The sequence below is a fragment of the Taudactylus pleione genome, unplaced genomic scaffold (genome assembly GCF_031769625.1).
Source record: "Taudactylus pleione unplaced genomic scaffold, aTauple2 ptg000479l, whole genome shotgun sequence".
Classification (NCBI taxonomy): Eukaryota; Metazoa; Chordata; class Amphibia; order Anura; family Myobatrachidae; genus Taudactylus; species Taudactylus pleione.
The window spans coordinates 13,854,329-13,861,290 of record NW_028284881.1 but is presented as its reverse complement, the minus strand read 5'-3'; the positions used below and the strand labels follow the sequence as shown (position 1 = coordinate 13,861,290).

The following is a 6,962-nucleotide window of genomic DNA, read 5'->3' as shown; positions in this document are numbered from 1 at the left end:
TAGAGGCTTGAGCAGAGATTGGAAATATGTTTGTTTGTCAGGGTCTAGAGCATTACGATAAGAGTGGTAGTCTTATATGTAAGGAAGATACTATGAGATTTACGCCACTGACGTCCTACTTTATGTGAGTTATTGTAGGTGTCTTGTTAATTTAGAATGCCAGGGTTGACGTCTAATACTACTTTCAGGCATATGACTCCGGAATTACCCTGCTCAGACCCGGGATTTTCTCCGCTACAAAATCCCGGGTTTTTGGTCGAGACCCCCTTTCACTCTACACCTGAGACCCGGTAAATTCCCAGGTTGACCCCTTTCAGGCATAAGCAGGGTTTTTCATTAGTTTAGTTTATCAGTTTTGTCATTTAAAGTGGATGCTTTGTTGGCACAAAATAATGAGGTCGTGCAAAGGTGGGGGCTTGCTATAAAGGGACAGGGTGGGGCTCCATGCATTGCTGAATTCATGGCTAACAAGTATCTGTGTAGCATGGAGAGCTTGTTTTGTCTGGTGGATTTGCTGTACTTACCACCACCACCTGATGCATGGCTGAAGCTGCTCACACTGTTCTTCATTGTACTGTACAGTGTGAGATCCACTGGAGAAGGAAGCATTTTGTGGTGGAGAGTCCAAACACCGACATTATCTAGGGCGGAGGAGAGCATTGGTCATGTCCAGTGTCTCGTCCATATTGACGATAACCGGAGGGTCATCTCGCACAATGTGGGCTCGAGATAGGCAACATGGAGAGGTTTCCTGGGCTGTGGTGGAGGCATTTACGGAGAACCAATGGATGGCACATTTTAAGATGTTGCAACGCACCTTTAATTACATCCTGGAACTCCTCACCCTGGCACTTACCATGCACACCACCCAATGGAGACAGCCCATTTCCCTGAACAGGAGACTAGCGATCATTTTGTGGTTGTATGCCACCCCTAGCAAGTACCGCACAATCTCCTGCTTGTTTGGTGTCAGTATCTCCCGGTGTGTGTTTTGGTGCGTGAAGTGACAAAGGCAATACTGGATACCTTGTACCAACAGTTTATTGCCATACCCCAGGGGCAGCGACTGGATGAGACAGTGTCCGGGTTCCTGGATAGTGGTTACCCACAGTGTGCTGGGGCGATTGATGGCACCCACATCCCCATAATTGCTCCAACAGACAGCCCAGCTGAATACCACAACCGAAAGGGATGGCATTCCATCATTCTTCAAGCCGTCGTTGACCATAGATATTGGTAAGACACTTTTATTATTTTTATTTTGATTTATACTGAGACTTTCACGCACTGGAAAGAGATTGTAATATGGCTATTGTACACACCACAGTTTTGTCCGTCCAGCAAATTGTTTTTATTTTTTTCCCTGTTTTTTAACTTCAGTGGAAGTTACAAATACATTAGGGCTTCCACACTGCACGAACACGGCACGGTCGCCATGTTACAGCCGTGATAACTACTGACTAGGACGGCTGCGATCCACAGTATCAGATTTAAAGATTTAAAAAAAATAATCAAACATACGCCATTAACATTACACACGGCTCAAAATCGTTGTGTGCGAAAGGGATTGATTAACCTGTGAAAAACTTGACAGTTTTTTTTCCTGTCTGGACAAAACCATTGTGTGTGAAAAGAGTCGGGGGGTCATTCAGACCCACTCGCGAGCAGCAGTCCGCTCACAAGTGGGTCGATGGTCCCCACTGTGCATGCGCACGGCGGAGGGAGCTCCGTCATGCGCATGCGCGAGACCCGGCGAGCGAAGGACTATCCATCGCTCCGGGTCTCGCACCAAAGGGGGCATGCTGTCGATGTTGATTGACAGCATGCCCCCTTTGGTGGGCGTGCCTGCCAGACGGAGGCGTTCCCATGGGAACGCCTACCATCTGAAGCCGGCCCCACTGACATCACTAGTGATGTCAGTGGGAGTGATTTTGGCTCTGATAGAGCCAAAATCACTCCAGGGCTTGTGGTTGAGAAACCCGACCACACTGTTTCACTCGCAAGTCCGATGGTCGCGATGGTCAAGACCATCGCGACCATCTTGTTGCACGCTCGTATATGCTGTGGGTGGTGACCCACAGCTATACGAGTGTCCAGGAGGACGCTCCATTTTAATGGAGGAGGGCCCTGATACAGAGCGAGCGCTCTGGTCAGAGCGTCCGGCTCTGAATCAGGGCCTCTGTGTATACTTTTAACAAGATAATATCTTTCATTCACAGCTTCACCAATGTCTTTATTGGCTGGCCCGGTCGTACGCATGATGAGCGTGTGCTGGCCAATGCAGATATTTATGATTGCAGAGAAGCAAAATGGTTGGCTGTTTCCTCGTGAGGTAATATATGTATTTTGACATGCTTATATCAGCTACATAGATATGTATTTTGTTCCAGACCCAAGCATGTGGTTTCTCCTTTTTTTTTTTTTGCCTACAACAATTTGCTCAGACACACCTTTAATGTAATGCTTCCCATGCTTGGTAAATACCTCCTGCACAATAGTAACCAATGTGTGCACGTACAAATAGAGTACTAAATGTTTTTTAGGGGGAAGTTCAAGCCAGGGTAACTTGTGGATCTCCAACTTCTGTGAAACTACAAGTTCCAGCATGCTTTGCCACAGTTTTGCTACTAGGGAATGCTAAATCTGTGGCAGGGAATGCTGTAATGTGTAGTTTTACAGCTAGAAAGACACAGGTTGGCCATGCTTAGTTTAATGCTTTTTGAACGTAAAAAGCAAGAATATGTCACGCAAGCAAGTAGATATACCTGTACCAAGTCTACTAGAACCCATATACCTGTGACGCCTTTAATATTTATTGAAACCGTTGTTTTGATTTGCAGAAGTCCAAGCTTGTGGACGTTGGCGCTGTTTGTTAAAGCAGAATGATATAGATATTCGAGTCATTACGGATGTTGTTGCGGCATGCGGTATCTTGCATAACATTGCAAAATACAAAGAGATCACTACCTGCCGGAGTGGGATGTCGTGGACAAGCCTGTTGGGTGTGATCTTGTTCCCCTGTCAAACACCTCTGTTATAAGCAATAATGCTAAGACAGTGGTTCCCAAACTGTGCGCTGTGGCACCCTGGGGTGCCTCGGGACACTTGCAGGGGTGCCTCTGGTTGGTGGTCCAGCACCAAATCAAATTCTTTATGGTCAATGTAATGTAAATATGTGCACAAACATGTCCACCACCACATAACTGAACCTAAGGATGACAGGTAAGCACAATTTACTTCACTTTACTACATTTTATTCTGAATTTCTCAATAACAAACGTTTGGCTTAGGGGTGCCGTGAAAACAATGCTGATACTCTAGGGCGCCGTGATTCAAAAAAGTTTGGAAACCACTGTGCTAAAATCATTAGACGCACCATAGTTAAAAATATAAATTCAATGCTGTCTCAAAACTGAATGGCAAGACACTAGTTGATGCAAAATAAACTTTATTTTAATAAACTCCTTTTTTTAAGTTCAAAAACATGTGAAAGCCTTACTTCCATATTTGTTCCATAGGAAACAATGACATACAAAATACACCACAAGCAATAGTTCAAAATAATGCACTTATATTTCTGTGCAAAATTGTCACCATATATTAGGATGGCCTTTGATCAAGTAGCTCATAATTTATTATGATCGGATACATTTAGCACAAAATACTTTTTATTATTTAACTAATGAAGCATTAGACACCCCATGAAAATACAAAAGTTAAGTGTGCATTTACTTCTGAGCACAATGTTCTCCATAGTTATATATGGATTTTGATATAAGTAGCTCATATTTATGAGGGGATAAATTTAACACAAAATACTTTTAATTATTGAACAATTGAGGCATTAGACACCCCATAAAAAAGTTAAGTGCGCATATACTTCTGTGCACAATACTCTCCATATTTATGTATAGACTTTGCTATACCTTACTTATATTAGGAGCGGTTACTTCACCAAACAACACATCAAAACCTGTGTATATTATATTTAAAACCTATTAAATGTAGAAAAAACAAACGTGTAACATATGTTGTATGTATAGTAAACACCACAAGATTCCTGTGCATACCACACTTAAATATTTCTGTATACTGTAAACTCTGGACTATTGGTAGGAGTAAGTTCTTGGGAGGTGGTACTAGTAGACAATACATCTACAAATAGTTGCTCTTTGTATACATTATCATTATCTCTGAAAATGTTGATGGAGACTGGTTTTTGCGCATGCTGGGATGTAGGCCCAAACGAGGTGTGAGACTGAGCTTGCTGAGCATACTGGGATGTAGGCCCAAACGAGGTGTGAGACTGAGCTTGCTGTGCATACTGGGATGTAGGCACAAATTATGTGGGAGACTGAACTTGTTGTGCATACTGGGATGTAGGCCCAAATGAGGTAGAAGACTGAGCTTGTTGCGCATACTGGGATGTAGGTCCAAACCAGTTGGGAGACTGAGTTGCTACGCATACTGGGATGTAGGCCCAAACCAGGTGGGAGACTGAGCATGTTACGCATACTGGGATGTAGGCCCAAATGATGTGGGAGACTGAGCTTGTTGCACATACTGTGATGTAGGCCCAAATGAGTTTGGACAGTGTGCTTGTTGGGCAAAATGGGTGGGGGGTAGCATCTGTGTTGGTGTAGAGCAGGGACGGGGAACCTCCTGCCCGGGGGCCGTATAAGGCCCTTGGAATCATTTGGTTTGGCCCTCTGAGTTTTTTCCTGCTAGCCTCATCTGGCTAGCAGGGTGCCTAGAATGGCACACTGCAGCCAGAATCTATGCAGCAGTGCCACCTGGAGTGTCCTTAGGACACTTCAGACTTATACAGCTGCCCTTACAGCTCCCCGGAGCATCCAGAGGCTGTGCCGGGCATTGCTGTAATCACCGTGGATTGTGGCCCCGCCCCCATGTGATGTCACACAGAGGGGTCAAGGCCTGCATCAGGCACGCGAATAATGTTCTACAGGTTGAGTCTCCCATATCCAAGATGCTTGGGACCAGGACTATTTTGGATAATGGAATATTCCGTATTTTGGAATTATTGCATATCATAATGAGATATCTTGGGAATAGGACTAAAATATACATACAGAATGCATTTAAGGTACACCTTATACACAGCCTGCAGGTCATTTTATACAATATACTCAATAATTTTGTGGTTCCAACAAAGTTTGTGTACAGAAATGAAATTCATTTTTGTTTCATATACACCTTATACACACAGCCTGAAGGTAATTGTATACAATAATTTTAATAATGTGTGCCTTAGACAAAGTTTGTGTACATTGAACCATCAAAAATCAAAAGTTTCACTATTTCAGTTATGCCAAAAAAATTCCATATTTTGGAATATTCCATATTTCGGAATATTTGGATATAGGAGACTCAACCTGTACATATCAAAATGGCCCTCGGCACAAAAAGTATCCCAACCCCTGGTGTAGAGTGAATTTCACTCAATAATTGAGCGAAAAACTCACAGTTATCGCGACTGACCCTTTCCTGCATAGTTACCATTTGTGATAGTAAATTGTTCTGCAATTCTCGCTCATTGTACATAAATCGCTGCAGTCTGGCATCCTCTTGAGCCTGCCATTCTGAATCCAGCTCTCGTAGTTGTTCACACAGGATATTAGTCACGGCTTATGTAGTAACCTCTATTTTGGTCTTCTTCTTACGTATAGGAACTGTGAAAACTGAAAACAAAAGTAAGATAACATTAACCATCCCAAAGTTTAAAATATTGATTGCAACACATGACTGTAAGCACATGCTGAAGGCTGCAACAGATTCAGTTTCATTCTAGCATCCTGCACCTACCAAGATAACTATTGTTTAATGCTGAACAAAATTCCATGAAAGTCGTGGTTATATGTGAAGAATTGCCACAATCCAACCACTGTTTCAAAGCATTTTATAGACAAAACCTACTAAAAATTGCAAATCACATACGTTAACGCTGCAATACATAGAGGTAATCGCGGTGAACTTACTGTTACTGCGTAAGGTGGGCTCGTCTCCCTGGGTCTGTGGCTGGGACTCTGTACCCTGGCTCTGCGATGGTGCAGTCACATCTGTGGCGGTGCTTGAGTCGATGATGGTGGTAGATGACTCGTCATCAGAATCATCATCAAATAGGACCTGCGATGATGCCGGGCTCTGCTGGCTGCACTCAGGAGTTGATGAAGGCGTGCATGTCATTGTTGCAGACAGTGTGCCAGCATCACTTGATGAAGATAGGGCAATGGGGTTGCAAAGTGCTGTATACCCAAAAACGGTACTGCACAAATCATATAAGGGCCACTCCATCCTTCTCATACCACTGCGACTGCGATCATGGACCTTTGTATATTGTTTCTTCAGGGACTTTAGTTATTAAGAACTTGCGCCTGTGTCTTCACAATACCCCGGCTGGCCAGGATCTTTGCAACGTTGCCATAGATCATCTCCCCTCACATGTAATAGCTCCCAGACTTCCTCCTCCTTCCAATGAGACATGGTCTGAAACAACCACTGGCACTCTTCTCCTCTGCCCACTCTTCCCTCTGTCACTGCCACTCCTTTCCTCTCTCGTGATCAAATGCACTGGCCTGTTACAAATTGCACGCCTTCAGCTTCTACGGCGTCTCTCTCCTTCTCCAGCTGCCGCTAACGATGTCATCAGCATGCAGTACTAGCCGGCCAATCAGAAGCTGCTAGGTGCAGCCTGGGTGTAATATCCCAGGTTGCACCATTCAGACTTGAGCAGGGTTATCATCAAGGGATAAGTCCCAGGAAATACCCTGGTCAATTGCAGGGGCGGTGATCTGGGAATGCATTCCCGAGTTGGTGCCTTTCAGACATATGCGAGACCCGGGTATTTTGGCTGAGGCAGGCCAAAAACCGGGGAATCTCAGTAAGTCTGAAAGGGGTATCAGTCTGTGTGGAGTGTGATGGGTAGCTGGATTAACTTCATCGAG

General features: G+C 44.2%; 1 pseudogene; it reads right to left on the bottom strand.

Moving 5' to 3' along the window:
- Positions 1-4,075: 4,075 nt before the first annotated feature.
- On the bottom strand, positions 4,076-6,449 carry LOC148502994 (uncharacterized; annotated as a pseudogene).
- Positions 6,450-6,962: the final 513 nt, after the last annotated feature.